Raw genomic sequence first — 16,876 nt, forward strand, 5'->3', positions numbered from 1 at the left:
ACACCCAAAGCTAAGCTTCCCACAAGCCCAGCTGCTTTGCAGAACAGAAGGTGTTTTCAGAGGTTACAGTAGAAAACCCAGGACAGACTTCTCAGGCCCTTGAAAGCTCTCAGAAGACCTCGAAGACCCCAGACCACATGTGGAAAACAACTGGCATAAACAATTCCAAAATCAGATGAGCACAGAAGTTACACAAGGGTGCTACAGGGCACCCAGCCCAAACACAGGTGGGATGGAAGAATCAGAAGAGTTGCCTGGAGAAGCACAGACAGCAGAAGGAAAGAAAGGTGTCTGGGGATGTAGAAGAGATGGGGGCCACATGCCCACTCAAGGCACAGCACCGCAGAGCTAAGCCTGGGTAAGAAAGCAGTGCTGCTGAAGCCAGAAGAACCCAGGGTCTAGGCAAGCCGGCAGGCCCCGGGACACAGAGCCTGGGCCTCAGACTGCCAGGGAAGGCTCAAAGACAGACAGGGCACACTAAGGGACTAAAACAGGATGTTAAGGGAAAACCAACACCCACCAGAAAACAAAGGGACTTTTAGAATGCGAACTCATTATTTGGTCTGTGGAAGACAATATTTAGTATTTACATAGTAGTACCAGTGCAAACATAATTGCTGATATTCGTCTGAAAAGTCCTTTAACCACCCTGGGGGAATAAGAGGAAAGACTTCGAGGGGCATGGGAGCTAAGCCTCCATCTGTAACGGACAGTAAAAGCTGTCTACGCTGCACAATTTCTCTGTGCACCATGGAGGCAGTGTTCCCTGTGGCGGCTCCATGCCGCCCCCTTCCCTCTGGCGTCAGTCTCCTGGCTGAGGACAGGTGGAGCCGGGAGCCGCTGAGCTGTCGTCAAGGCCTGCAGTGTCACTCAACCTTCTCAACTGTGTGCATGCCTTATGTGAACAAAACTGACAAGGTAAAGATAAAGAGAGCGGTATTGATTTATTTAGACCAGATGACGTACAACAGAGACTCATGGACAGTAACTTCCTAAGGAATAAAAATACACTAAATAAAAGTATACAGCAGAAAAATCAAGGAACCGGAAAAGGTCATAATATAAATAATTTACACCACTGAGCTTCAAAGATGCCATTTTATAACATTTTTCTGAAAAAAAAAGTGAAATATGAATCCATTACATATAAATAATATGCATAATTATTATAAATTCCATTTTATAATATTCACTGATTTGATTATAACAGTAGTATACAAATTCACAGAAAACTTGAAAACCAAGTAAAATAAAGATATACTGATAATCCTAACCTTCAAAGAGCCACTATTATTTACTTTGTAAGCATCAATATTCTTGTTTCTTTAACACAATGTTGATATTATACTGTATATATATTTCAGATTTTCACTTGATATGTCTTATTTATTCATGCCATCAAAAATACTTGCAAAATCCAAGGCCATGATATCCCACCAGACAGATGCATCAAGTAACCAATCCCCTGACTACGGAGCAAGAGATTGTAAATTGATTATTATCAATGTACGTATGAGGAGTTTGCAAGTTAAATCTGTAGTGAATATTTTGATAATTCAACCATAATCCCCTAACTTGAAATACAGTTCATTTTTATAAGTAAAGCAAACAGTAGTTTAAAAACCAATTACAGCACTAAGTCATGGGATGTGTTTGCCATTTGTCTGAAGTAATTCCATCTCAAACATGCAAAGTGCCAAACACAAGTCAAGACACCAAGGTCCAGCCTTGACCCCAGTGACAACTTTGCTGTATGGCTCTGGGCATCCCTCCAGGATGTCATTTCCTCACCTGTGAAGTGAAGAGGCTAAATTCTCTGATTCCTAAGGTTCCCCAGGGCTCTGACTTCTCTGCTAGTTGGGCATCGGTTAAACCTGCATTTGAACACAACTGAGTTTTAGTTATCTAGGAATGAGTATGCTTGTCTCAGCATTTCTGTTACTTCAATCACAATTTTTTCTGCTCCCCTCCTGCCATTTTCTGTAACACAGAAAAAAAGTTTTAAGGGTGTTCAAGTCCTACATTAAACATAAAAGCAAAATAAGGGCTCTGAGAACAAGAAGAAAGGATGAAGGCAGAAAAGGACAAAATGCAGACTAAAGGACTGAACAGGTTAAGGAAGCGGCAGCCTTTACTCCTCAAGCACAGTCTCACCCCGCAGCCTTTTCTCTCCGGGACGTGTCTGGTGTGGAAGAACAGTGGGCATCTTCACAGCAACTCACCTGACGTGACTGCTAAGTGCTCCAAAAGGTGCTTGCTATTCTTTCAAAATCAGATCTGTGACTGGAATGCATTTGGTTGAGGGGAAGAATCACTGGCGGCACAGTTTAATATTATGTTGTCTTTCAGGCAGCTCGGGGATGTTTTACAGAAGGTTAAAGACAAGTCAAAGGAGGTGGGAAGCAAGCAGATGGCAGACAGATGTCGTGAAGGGGGAAGAGAACAGACTGAACACTGACTCCTCCCTCCCCTCCTGGCCCAGTGGCAAGCAGCCAATGGCAGCTCCTGTGTGCGCCTCTCTCTGCAGAGGTGGGGACAGAGCGCACCCAGCTTTGGGGGAAGAAAATGAGTGACCCACACAAAGCAGAACACAGTATCTGAGGGCATGAACAAAGGACCTTTCTTTTTTGGGCCCTCAAGGACCTTGTCATTGGAGCCATGGACCAAGGCTGATTCGAGTACAGAGGCAACCGCACAGGGGAAAACCTTCCTCAATGACAACAAATATGTATCAGGGAATATAAAAAAAAGAATTATGAAAGAAAGAAAAAGAATAGGATAAGCTAAGGTTCAGTACTCCATGCCAAACAGTGCTGAGAATATCCACTTAACTCTACATCAATGGTAATATAAACCTTACCCTTGTTTCAGCAATGGTAACATACACATGGGCAATTTCCTATGCACCTACCGAGCGCTGGAGTCTGTATCTTCAGCATACCTATGAAGAGGCACCAACTTTATTTTACTGAGGAGGACAGAGCTCAGAGACCACAAGACAAGCTCACAGCTGGCAGGGGCTGAGCCACAACTCAAATCCGGTCTGTCAAGCCGTGAACCTTTGTGAAACACAACAGCTGGCCCACAGGCTCTCGACCTCTCACTCAGGAGAACTTCCCATTCTCTCAGCTGAAAAGATGTTCAATTCAGCTCTCCTTCCCTCTCCTTAACCTGTCATTTCCTCCTCTTCCTGCCTTTTGGACTCTTGGTTCCAAAGAAAGATTGTATCAGAGGGAAACAAAGCATCTGATGTCATTTACTGACCATGCATCTCAGGCCAGTCGTTTAACCTATGGTCTTCAGTTTCCCTGTCTATAAAATGGGAAAAATAACCGCATCATCAAGTTATGAAGAGTAAATAGTGAGCTACATATAAAATTCTTAACATACACACCATGAGGGTATATCTTATGAGCTGGATGGAACTGGAGGAATCAATGTGAACACGTGATATGCGTTTACATTACTTAATGTGTACACACACACACACACACACACACCCTCGTTTATGAAGGCCTAGAACATTGACAATGACTGCTTCTCACTCCGTCGACCTCCCCATCTGCACTGAGGGCCCTGAGGGTCCAGGCCCTGTCATCAGCAAGGACTCTGGCATCTGAGCTGCAGGTCCTCGGCTGCCAGACCTAACCATCATCCTAGGCACCCTCACAACTGTTCAAACTCCAAAGCCCCAACAACTGCACTGTCGGAGTCTCTGAGGAGCTGCTCCCACTGCCCCTCCAGGTCCTCATCTCATTTTCCAACCACGTCTTGTATCGAATCACTGACCCTTTCACCACTGCACTTAACCTTCAGGCCTTGAGTTCCTATAAAAGGTCAGACCGCACGTATTTTAAGATTTGCAGGCCACGGTTTCCAACACAGCTTCTGAACTGTGCTTCCAGAGCAAAGCAGCCACAACCAGCTTCTAAGTCAAACACGGTGGCTGTGTTCCAGGTTTATTTATGGACACTTGAAACCTGATTACATACAATTTTCACATCATAAAATATTACTCTTTTTCTAGTTTTTTCCCAACCATTTGAAAATGTAAATGCCATTCTTAGTTTGCAGGCTACACATAACTGCTGGCCCAGTTTAACCCATGGGTCAGTTTGCTGACACGTATCAGGACCACTCTCTTCCCAAATCAAACAGGCCCCACAAGTAATGCTTCCTTCTCATGCTCTCCTGCTCCTCTCAGCTCCTCACCCTAATCTTCTGCCTAACTCCTCTTGCGGACTCCCAACCTTGGATAGTCCAGTCATCTCCTGGCAGGCTCCCACAGCTCAGCAGGGGTCCCTGCACCCAGTTCCCTCAGCAACCCCCATGAGCATCTGGTGGAAAGCAGCCTCTGGTGAAACACCTCTCTGTGAACATCTCTGCCTGGCACCCCAGAAAGCAGATTTCTGGCAGCTTTCATCAAGGAGGCACCACAGCAACTTCTCTGCTGTCTGCCTGCTTTCTTTGGGCTTATGGTCCTTTCCTCTGTCTTCCAAGCAGCCCCGTCAGGCTGAGTGCTCACTGTGCCTCCTCCTTCCACTTTTAAGGAACCCTGTGATTACACTGGGCCCATCAGAATAATACAGGATACTCTCCCCATCTTAAAGTCAGCTAATCGGCAACCTTAATTCCCCTTGGCCATACAGGATGACATTGTGACAGGGCCCAGGAACTAACACACGAACATCTTGGGGAAGGAGGCATTACCTGTCTGCCATACCACCCAAACTCTATAGTAGAACACTGCTCCATGGGGAATTAAATCTGGATACTTGGGGACTGAATCCATTACCACCTCTCCTATTACTCACCCAAGATACAGGAAAAGAAACAAGAGATCACAGTATAATCAGTGGCAAGAGATTTGCTCATGTTCCTTGACAGAACTTGGAATTCACTTAAGTATAAGGCATGGTCACGTGAAGACAATCTAAAGGCCCCTGAAACAATAACAACTATACCACACACTAACTGCAAGAGGACTTTAAAAGTGACCCTGAAATTCAACTTGATGTACTAACTGTAAACACTACAACAAATAAAACCATTAACACTTTGCTTTGGTTATTCTTGAGCCATGTATCATTTTTTTTCTTATAAAAGACAATGTATGCCCAGCCCTAAACCTTGAGCAGTATCACAAAAAAATTTTAGCATTCCTAATATAGTATACTATTGGGAGAAACTGCACTCAAGCTTAAAACCACTTAGGGCACCAATCTGCTTCATTCCTGACCTTGCTTTTAGGACAGTGGGAAGGGAAGCCACTACACAGATTCTGAGTGCTGACAGAAAGTGAGGGCAGCATGAGTAAGACCCCATATGTGAGAGTCGGCACCTTTTCCCAGTTGCTGGTACTTTTCAGGATATTTGCAGCAGATTCAAAACTGTCCAAACTTGAATGCAGGATGACCCAGGCTGGCCTCAAGAGGGAGCACACTTTTAACAACACACTAAAAACACACTGCCCCGCAGGTGGTGCTCTGTGTGTTGTCACTAAAAATGAATGGAAAGATGCGTGAGCAAAAGGGATATTAAGACAATTAGGAGCAGGACTTGATTTTAATAACATTCTGCACAACAGAGTGATTAATGGATATAAAAGGAAGCAACCAGACACTGGACTTTATAAATAAGCTTTGGACTAAGTGAGAAAAAGGTCCAGAATCAAACATATTTATGAAGGTCTAAACTCCTGGCCTTTACCTGAACACTGACTATGAACCTTACTCTCAACTATACTCTGTTTTAAGAATCAAATAAAATGTACATATTCAAATTTAATAAAATTCATTTTCTCTAACACCATAGACAGCCAAAAGAACTAATGCTACAGATAACTGAAAGATAGTTCTTTCAAGAGTGAAATAAATTGATGAAAGTCTTCCTACAGTGTGACAGTTCCACAATCTTAGAAAATATCCAGTATAAGTCAACATTTCTTTATGGTCCCAAATCATTACCAAAAACATCAGTGACAACAGTATGTTAGGAACACCTCAGGGACTAACGCATGCAGACACACGCTCCACAGTTTAGAATTCTGTCTTTCCCTTTCGCTGTGGGAATTTCTTGTTTTTTGTTGACCAGATGACTCAAATTTGCTATTTTACACATGACCATGTGACCTGATGTGGCTCCAGAACAACCGCTCTCCTGGCTCCCTGGCTCCTCCAAGGCTCTCTCTCCTTTCACTTCTGATTCCACCCACACAACACTGATGTGAGACTGCTCCCACGCCTGGCCTTTCATTTAAATGGACACTACGCTATGTGAGGTCCCATAATCTCTGAATAGCGTATGACTCCTGTTACTGTTTAGCTGCTAAGTCATGTCCGACTCTTTGGGACCCCATGACTGTAGCCCACCAGACTCCTCTGTCCATGGAATTTCCCAGGCAAGAATACTAGACTGGGCTGCCATTTCCTACTCCAGGGGATCTTCCCAACCCAGGGATTGAACCCATGTCTCTTGCACTGGCAGGCGGATTCTTTACCACTGAGCCACCGCGTGAGGTCCCATAATCTTTGAAATGTAGCATGTCACTCCTAAAACATTATTATCTTTATCATTAGTGCAACTGTCATTAGCTGAGCACTTACTGTATATTAAGTTTTGGCATTTTTATGTACATTAACTCAAAACTCTGTGTAATAGTATTACTTCCAAGGAAAAGGGTTACCTAACTTGCTCAGGAGAAGGCTTTGAGTTCAAGGTCTATTCTTATATCAAGTCCTTTGTCCTTGAAGACTGCAGATCATTTCACAGGAAAGAAAACAAGACTCAGGACAAGGAAGTAACTCTGAGTCTCAATTCCTGCATCTATAAAAATGAGACTAGTGATACTCACCAGACAAGATCCTCTTTGACAAGGCTGTTGGAAAGATTAAATAAATAGTTACATGAAAGTGTGAAAATGTTAAAGCATCAAAATAGTAGCATCTCCTACCGCACAGCTCCCATATAGGGTTTCCAGGTGGCTCAGCGGTAAAGAAACTGCCTGCAATGCAGGAGACCAGGTTCAATCCCTGAGTCAGGAATATCCCCTGAAGAAGGAAATGGCAACCCACTCCAGTATTTTTGCCTGGAGAATCCCATGGACAGAGGAGCCTGATGGGCTACAGTCCAAGGGATTGCAAAGAGTCAGACACGACTGAGTGCACATGCAGAGCTCGAGGGAGCATCAGCCACACACCTGTGAGACTTCCTGAGGCAGCACAGGGAATGGTGTCTGTGAAAACAGGGCATTCGGGCATGCTTCCGTGTCAAGTGTGGACCACACACATATAAAATGTACCATGGAGGCACGATAAAACCAGGTGTTATTAAAATAAAGTGACAACTGAACAATTCCTTAACAAGAAGAAAGCCTGCAGAAAGCTTTTTTGCCATCAACAGTGAGGTAACTGAGCTAGTTTAGGACCATGTTGACTTCCCTCCCTTTCCTTCAGAACCAAACCAATTTCAGGAACAGTTACAATATAGATATTTACATCAATTACTGTAGAAAAGCCTAAATTTTCTTCTTCCATTTCTAATTTCTGCGGTTCAAAAAAGAATAAAGGTTCAAAATCACTCTATTTGCAGGAAAAGTCAAGTCCCTTAAACCATTAAAATGGTTTAGAAGTATTTAAAGTAATTCTTTTACAATGTATTATTTTACAATATATGTTAAATCACTACAGACCACTGCCAGGCTTTTTCTTAAAAGTAAAATTGTAGTAACTACCTTCACGTATTCCAAAACTTGCTCTTATATTTGAGTATTGAGATGACTGACTCTGAATTTAAAAATCTACTCTAGTCATCAAGAGACTACAATGCAAACAGGAGACTAATGAGTGTGATAAAATACACCCTCCTTCTAAACACTGTCTGACAAAGAAAGGTTCACTTGTGTGGGGGTTTTTTTGGTGTTTTTTTTTGAGCTATGGCATTTCTAAATATTCCTAAGGCACTTAAGATCCAGTATTTTAAAGACAGATTACAAAAATACAATGATTTGTTATCAGAGTAAGATCTCTGAACTATTAACCCAGGAGCAGCAACAGAGGAGCGTACTGACACCCACTGACACATGGGGCTCCCTCACAACAGCTACACCACTCGGCACTTGACCACATATGTGTACAAACAACCTGACGGCTGAGCCGAGACCCTACCACAGTCCTGGTTACCTGGCAGAGCATGCAGGTCAGAGAAGATTCAAGTGATCACAATTTCCAAACTTCTATCACCAAATAAATATATGTCTTATTTGACAGCAGGATTTATAAAGCTGGGCTTTTCTAGCTGGTGTTCTCATTAATACAGAAATCTCTGAGAATTAACTAAAGGAGACACCATCCCAATGACTGCATTCCCAACGATCTATTTGCTTTTTATCCTTATCTTCTAGTCTTTCTACAGTGAATTCTTACAGCTATTATATGTGGCAGGGGTCCATGGATGAACAAAAATAAATGACCTTTTATTATCATGTTCAATAACCCTGTTCAGTAAGCCATGCTTACACCACCACCACGGATGACGCACAGCACTTCCTGGCCCAGTTAGGAGTAACCTGGTAGGACAGCTGCACCACATCAGCAGCTGACATGCACTGTACACCACCACTCTGCACTCAGAGCACCCCTGGTCTGAAGGAATCATGGGGCACTCACTGTTTAGCTGGTACCCACCATCGCTCACTTGTTAATCCATACAATTCTGACCTTCATTAGTCTTACCATTACTTGCTATTCAGTAGGATTCTGACTGACATGTCTAAGATGCATGAATGTTACTTTTGTTTATACATAAACTCTGAAAGGACTCACACCACACTGTTAAAAAGCCATCATTATTACCCAAGCAACCCATGAGGAACAGATGTGGATGGCAAGAGGTTTGCTGAAGGAGGAATTTGTTTAACTTCATTTATTTCAGTACTTTAAATCTTATCTCTGAACACACAATATTACAGTAAGAAAGTTAATGATCTCATAAAATATATTGTGTTGTTGGTCATGACACTTCCTTCCAGACAACACCCAGATATCTTATTCCATTCCCTGAAAAGGTTTCCTAAGTTAGATATACTACTATAAGCCACAGTCCCAGAGATGACTTTCCAGATATCAAGAATCATTTCTGAGCACAGAACTTGTAAACACAGGCAGAGCTGGCCTCGCCCAGAGCAGACAATTGGTCCCAGGAGCTGCTGCCATTCACCACTGCCATCCCCCCTGTTCCTATTAGGCTGTCAACAGCTCCCAGCATCCTCACATGGTCCCCTCCTTCTCTCCATTCACTCACCCATCAGCAGCCTCAAAAGTTATCCATCTGATTCTCTACCAAGAAACAGCCATTTTAGCTTTCAAATTTTATTTTTCTCTAGAAAGATCTTCCAGTTTTTATTTCTCTTCCTTCAAACAGTTGCCTCAATGGATGTGTGTAACAGTAAAGAATGGGAAACAATCTAAATGTCCATCAGTAGGGAATATGGTTAAATAAATGACTATATAATCTATATATGTAACGATATACAGCTGATCCTTTGAGGCTGCAAAAAAATTTTAAAGAATGAAGAAATTCTTTATCTACTGTTATGGAATATCAGAGAAACACTGAGTGAAAAATGCAAGTGAAACTATTTGCAATATATTATACCTCACCATAACTTGAAAGAAAAATATTTATTCAAATATACTTGTAAACAAACAAACTGCTTCTTCTATATCATTCCAGAGATAAGTGACTACCTCTCAGTGGGGAAAATGGGAGGTGGAGGAGGAGTCACTTTCAGTCTATCAACTTTTTATAACACTTATACCTTGACCCACGTGACTATACGTTTTTAAAATCAATTAACTATTATAAACTTGCTTAAAACTTTTATCTTCAGTTAAGTATTTATGATTATTTTAATCCTTTATAAAGTTGAAAGCTGGAAGACTGACAAACTGATTAGTCTGAGAATCGATAACACTTTATTATTAAACACTTTTTTTTACAAACTTATATAAACACTTTTATTAAACTCCAATGCCATCACCGAGATAGCCTACATTCTTAACTTCTACCAGAAAGGATTATATTTTTATATAACAAAGCAAAAACATATTACTTAATAAAATACTTACATTAATATAGTACTTACAGTAATGTAATACTTAAACTGTAATACAAGACGCAAAGGCAATATGTTGTTGTTTAGTCACTCAGTCGTGTACGACTGTTTGTGACTCCATGGACTGTAGCCCACCAGGCTCCTCTGTCCATGAACTTCTCCAGGCAAGAATACCAGTGGGTTGCCATTTCCTTCTCCAAAAGGCAATATAGAGAAATATAAAATTTTAATCTCTGCATGGTAACCATTAACCATGAGAAAATCAAGGTTAGACATGTGCATGTAAAAAAAAAAACCTTATAAGTAGTTTTACAAATAAATTACTTATCATAATTACCTAGAAATGAGTCTGAAAATTTAACTCATTTGATAGCCTACAACAAGGAAATCCGGTTTTATTACATACACAAAATTAAAAATTCCATTAAACTACTGTGTCATCCACCAACTAAAATAAAAAACTACTTAAATTACCATTAATGGGGCAGGTGACCAGAGATCATTTTCATCCACACACATCTCCTAAGCGTCTACAACACATTTTCTGCTTTCTAACATTTTATAATCCAATTACAACTGTTAGAGTACTCAAAATTCAGAGTAGAAGGTTCTCATCAAGAGCTTAACAACTATATGAATGAGAAAAGACCTCGCTAGCAGACAGGGAAGAGGAGCCCGAGGGAAATACAGCCCATCAGCTAGCCTTTCTGCACAGGGACCTCCTTGAAAAGCAGACATGGGAAAGGGAATAAATCCTGAACGAAAATGTGTAAGAAACCAAAAGCCTGAATAAAACAAGAAACAAATGTGAGAAGGAGTGCTGGGGCCAGGTAAGGCACTTTTGAAAGGCAAAGGTGAAGAACAGGGACCGTATCCCAGAGCTGATCAAGAGCCACTCCGTGGAGGTGCAGAACTCTGCAAGAACACAGAACTGGAAGACAGGCTTCGGATTCAAACTCCAGATCTTCCACCTATTAGCAACTCCTTCAGGTTCATGAAGTCTCAAATTCTTTCCCTGTAAAGTGGCACAATAGTACCTAAGACAAAAAGCTATCATGAGGACCAAACGAGACAAAGCATGCCAGCACAGTGACTGTCAGAAGAAACAGTAAATTTGGAGCTCTGCTTTGTTCCCATGCAGGGAAAAAAATGATCAGGGCTGCACAGTTAATTTGACAGCAGTATGCATGATGGATGGCACAAACTTAAGAGATTATGGTTGTCCCCTGTTAAGGACAGCTGAAGCAAAGGGATTAGAACTGTTTCACTGCTGCAAATATGCAAGACAGGAGAATCAGGAACAATATGCAATAAAATGACAAATCATTTCTAAAAAAAGGAAAGCGAGGAATCAAAGATGTCCTTTGAGTCCAGATGACTAAGAAAATGTGATGATTAATATAAACAAGTAAATGGAGAAAAAAAGAATTAAATTTGCAAACAAAACACTTCAGTTCTGAATGTATTTGATTCAAGAAACAAAATGACAGCCACTTAAAAGTTTTTCAAGAAAACCAAGTTAAAGGCAAGTCTGAAGCTTTGGAAAGAAAATGAAGCTATGCAGAACTCGGGCCTCACAAAGAAGGAAAGAACAGCGGGAACAAGGGGCCTGTGGTGGCCAAAAGGGAGAAAACAGCTGCCAAAGGGAGATGAGGAGGCCCTCTCAGGTGACCTGTACCTCAGTGAGGTGAGAAAACAAAGGTCACAGGGCCCAGGAATCCGAGATGCTGGCCAGGAGAAGAGAGAAGACAAGGGCCTCAGGGTACTTCACGGCCCACAATTCTCAGATGCCACTGCACTTGAGATTACACACTCAACTGACTCATGCTAATATGGTCATTACGGGTTTACAAGAGCCTGCAGGTTACCACATAGTGTTAATTATTTCATCTCAACCCCCAGACATACTTTTTTTCAGTATCTCTAAGCTCAGAGAACTGTAACTTTCACATTCTTATTTCCCTTGATCTCCATCCACATAGCTGACTCCCTTCTGTCTACGCTGAGGGCCAACTCTCAGATTTTCTCCCCTCTAATTCCGGCTTCAAGATCTTGCATCTGATCTAGCTTCTCCTTAGAAACAAAGTTGTCAGGGAACAGGTCCTTTCAGCAAGTCCAGAGTTGTTTTATACTTAGCTTTTAAATCCCATCTAGATTTTAAACTCTGGTGATGCTGATGCTACTGCTACCATTCATAGGATGTAAAAGTTTATTGATTTCTGGCTACTCATGAATGCATTCCCCTCACAGAAACGATTTTTTAGGCTAAACTGGAAAACTTTTTATTCCTACCCACCAGTCATAAGAACTCTCTTACTAATTTCTGAGAATATGCACACACAGTATTGGACTCCCCATCCTACAATGGCTGGGAGTACCAGCGTATCCTAAAGACATCTTGCTGGTGCTGCATTGTTGTTTATATCCCACAACTATAAACCCATTTACATCCAGCATGAGTAGTCCAAGAGACAAGCGATGGCAGATTAGCCACTTAAATGTGCATATAATTACATCCTTTAACAACTGCCAGGAATAAAAGCTCAAATATTTTCCTATACGTGGGTTTCTTCTCAAATACATATATATTACAACTGATCACACTTTAACTTCAGTATTTGCCATATTTCTTTAAACCACAGTTTTCACATGTGCTGGAAAACCAAAACAGATTAATAACCATAATATTATGACATAGATGCTATTAAATTGCCGGTCACGATGCAGTTTTAGAAGACCAAAATAAATATGGAAATCAATCTTTTTAGGGCCCTCTTTGTATTCTTTCCATCATATTAGTTTACAAAGAGTGTAACTGGGTTCATAAAAAACGCTAAACGAAATGAGACTAGTCTTTAAGGAACAGAATAAAAGTATCTGTAAGAGCTACAATTTACTATGATGCCCAAATGAGCATGGTATCTAGTGGAGTAACCAAAGACTAAAGTAACACAATTCCCATCTTCCCGGTTAATGGCATCACTCCAAGGTATTCAATATTTTAATAACACACCATCAGAAACCCCATCTAAAAAGATATCACTAGAGATTCACACTAATTATCCTTTAGATTATTTTTCAATGCACACAATTATATTCATGTCTCTACTCTTAAGGAACATTTCCAAGCCAAAAAGGAGGAGGAAACTCAGACATCAGTGATTTTGTAAGGTAATTTTCACTAATGCGGGGCAGCACGGCAGAGCAAACCACAGGCTCTTGGCAGCATGTGTGGAGCAAGAAGCATGCCCAAGTCTAATTTAGCCACTACCAGTAAAAAGGTAACAGGGTTTTGAGAGTTGGCTTTGAGAGCCTCTCTTTAAAAATCCATAGACTGAACAGCATGCCACCTAGGTTGTGAGAAATACAGGAAAGAGTGCTTCTATTATCAGCCACAATAATTAAAAATGCCACGGATGTTTCTGATTCCTTCTGAACATAGTTCCCCAAATAATAAAATGCTACACAGCTGGGCCTAAGATAGCAAGCTACATATGCTGAGAATCAAGTGGTTCCTTGTGATTCCCAAAGTTGTCCTCCCTGGAAGGCAAGATGAACATGCTACACATTTCCAATAAGCACAGGGCAGTGACTAAATCACCAAAGCCTCCAGCGTCTGCACACAGAACTAAAAACTTAACAGCAACTTCCTAGCTTTCTATCTTACTGAATGGTAAGCAGCTAGGGTCACCCTTCCACTTAAGAGCTTACCTCTTAAACGGGCCTGAAACACGAACCTGTGGGCCGCCGGCCTTCTATCCTATCTCCTCCTTTTATACACAGTCCAGTTCTCCTTTGAGGGACAGAATTTGCTTTCAACTGGCCCTATGGAATTTAAGTTTATTCTGAAAAGTACACTTAAAAAAACCAAAAAATAAACTATTTCAGTAACCTGCTTTGTGAAGTCATCCAAGCCTCCTGCAAGCTGCCATTAAGTTCTATGTAAACATATTACTCAATTTTCTAATATGTAAGTATCCTCAACTGGCCTCAGACACTCTAGGAGTTTTATTATGTTTCAAAGTATCACTTTGTAGACTTTAGTAAAAGCTAGATTATAGAAATAATAATGTTCAGCAATTAAATTTACATATACAGCTCTGTAATTTATTGAAAGAATGAGGTATGTAAAAAAAAAAGCAGAAATAATTGTGATATTGTTGACCAATAAAAACTATGTGCTATGTATGATCCCATTTTGGTTTTTGTTTTTGTTTGCTTGAAGTACAGTCGATTTACAATAAGTTTAATATGCAAAGAAAAATCCTTAAAAGCTAAACACCACACTTTAAGACTGGTTACCCTGGGTATTAAGGAAGGGAGGAGAAATGGGTGGGAGTGAGGGGGGTGAGGGGAGGGAGGAAACTTCTGTACCTGTACGGTTAGGCTGCTAAATTTTTTTCTTCAAAGAGCATGTAATACTTCAGTAATAAAGGTAAATTAAAAACTAGGAGGAAAAAAACCTATTGGCACAAACTATACCTCCTCCATACCCAAATGATTCTAATAAGTAACATAAAAAACACAGTTAGGCTCTCTAAATGTTAAAGACGACAGATGAAAGCACAGTATTGGGGTGGGGGATAGCCGTGGACTCGTACAATCCTCCCCCCCTTGCTGCTCCATTCCTGGGCCATTTCGACGCCGGCGCTGGAAACCCCCTAGGGACCAGCCCGCACTTCACAGGAGTAACCGCCCAACCCCAAAACCGAAAGTGGGAACAGGCGGCGCCGCTTCAGCCCCAACACCCCCTCCCCTCCGGCCCCAGCGGGCAGGTCCGCCTCCTCCAAGACAATAACAAAGTCAGGGGGGCGGGGAAGTGCCCAGCGGCGGGCGCGACCCCGGCCCCCGCGACCCTCCCCACTCCTTAGACCCCGGGCCCCCTCGACGCCCTTCGGCAGCCCGGCCCCGACGCCTGGCCCCCGCGACCCTTCCGACTCCTTTGACCCCGGGGCCCCAGTCTCCCTCCACCCCCCCGGTCCCCCCGACCTCTTCAGCCGCCGGGCCCCGACCCCCGGCCTCCGACCCCAGCTCCCGCGACCCTCCCGATTGCTTAGACTCCCGGCCCCCTTGACGTCCCTCGGCAGCCCGGCCCCGAGCCCCGGCCCCCGCGACCCTTTCGACTCCTCAGACCCCCGGGCTCCAGTCTCCCTCCACCCGCCGGCTCCCTCGACCACCTCAGTGGCTCGGACCCGAACCCCGGCCCCCGGCCCCCGGCCCCCGGCCCCCGACCCCGGCCCTCACGACCCTTCCGATTCCTTGGACCCCCGGCCCTCAGGCCCCCTCGACCTCAGCGGCCTGGCCCAGAACCCCGACCCAGACCCCCGATCCCCCTTCTCGACTCCCCAGCCCTGACCCACCCAACCCCCAACCTCCCTCACGCCCCTCAGCTTCCGGGCCCGCGACCACCCTCCGGGACTCACCCCTGCAGCCTCCATCTCCCCTTCCGGCCCCTCGGACTCGACCCTTGGGCCCCGCCCCCGCCCTCAGCCCTCGACGGAGGCCTTACCTGTGGCGACGCGGTCGGTGGGCCCGCCGCAGCCGGTGCTGGTGAGGCGCTGGGTCTCGGTTGGCTCCTCAGCAGCCAGCGCCGCCGCCAAAACAACACGTCCGCCGCAGCAGCAGCCGCCGCCGCCGCCGCCACCGCCGCCGGGGGGAGGGGCGGGGCCGGGACGCAGGTGGGGGAAGCCCGAGAGCCGCGGCCTCGGAGCCGGCGGCGACCGGGCATGCGCGGACGGCGGCGGGCGCGAGTACGCCGATGTCAACAAGGCCCGGGGACGCTCCATCCGGCTCCGCCCCTCGGGTCGCCCCGCCCCCAGGCCCAAACCACGCGACGTCTCGAGGGTCCCGGGACGCAGCGTCAGAGAGAGGGAGCCCGCCAGAGCGGCTTCTGTGATGCCGCTGGTACCTAGCCCTCCTTGGCGGGTCCCAGAGCCGAGACCCGAGCGCTAGCTGAAGCTGCTCCGCGGTGCCCGCCGCTGTGTGGGTGCCTGTACGTCAGTCAGGGCGGGCGGTGCCGGGAGCGGAGGCGGGACCGAGGGCTGCCCGGCGGAAGGGCTCTGTCCCAGCTGCGGGCCTTGCGAACGTGCGGACAGTGTCCGCGGGCCTTCTCCGCTGTGCGCCTTCCCTGCTGTAGGTCTCCGGGTGAGCGGCTAGTTGGGGCTCCCGGGATGCCGCCCTGACCGTGTACGGAAGCGTTTAAGTCAGATACTGTTGGCGGAGAACCTGCGAGAACGAGGAGCGAGAGCGCAAGCGAGCAGAGCGGTTGCTGTCCCGTTTGCTATATTTGCAGCGGACGGAGCATGAATGCAGGCCCAGCGGCCACCCTCCTGGGTCTCTTGCAGGATCGCTCCATCTGCGGCGCCCGGCCCCAGGTCCCAGCTGTGACGGGCCCAAGTAGCAGTCTCGCAGGGTTCCCTTTCTGCCATACCAAGCAGGAATTTCAGCACCCGAAAATCTCCTCCCATGGGCTAGATAACTAAAAATGGTCAGGTTAGGAAAACTGCTGAAATCATGAAACACCTGCCAGAGCATTTTCTCTGATTTTTCTATTTCTTTCTGTGTTTACTTTCTGCAGTCTACTATAGGAATTTCTCAGAGTAATTGACCTCTTTTTTTGTTTTCTCTTCTTTCGCAACTGCTTGAAAGCTGACCACAGGTCGTTTGTAACAAGACTGCTAGTAAGTGAGGATTAACAAACAGGACCCAGTGCTGTTCTTGTGGGTGAGGTGTTCGACAGCAGACAGCAGATCGGGGGAGAGC

General features: G+C 44.5%; 1 protein-coding gene across 5 annotated transcripts in view; it reads right to left on the reverse strand.

The window, feature by feature from the left end:
* PCMTD1 (protein-L-isoaspartate (D-aspartate) O-methyltransferase domain containing 1) overlaps positions 1-15,778 on the reverse strand; it is a 47,723-nt gene extending 31,945 nt beyond the window's left edge. The window contains exons 1-4 of one of the 5 annotated variants that reach the window (XM_061123292.1): positions 15,624-15,734; positions 6,854-6,877; positions 5,342-5,499; positions 1,792-1,874 (exon numbers count right to left, since the gene is read on the reverse strand). The gene's annotated coding sequence lies outside the window, so the exon portion shown is untranslated. Of the gene's footprint in view, positions 1-1,791; positions 1,875-5,341; positions 5,600-6,853; positions 6,878-15,623 lie in introns of those variants that run through there. The other 4 variants (XM_061123291.1, XM_061123293.1, XM_061123295.1 and 1 more) reach the window with 4 other exon arrangements.
* Between the last annotated feature and the right edge of the window lie 1,098 nt (positions 15,779-16,876).

This window comes from Dama dama, chromosome 21 (genome assembly GCF_033118175.1).
Source record: "Dama dama isolate Ldn47 chromosome 21, ASM3311817v1, whole genome shotgun sequence".
In the NCBI taxonomy this organism is placed as follows: domain Eukaryota; kingdom Metazoa; phylum Chordata; class Mammalia; order Artiodactyla; family Cervidae; genus Dama; species Dama dama.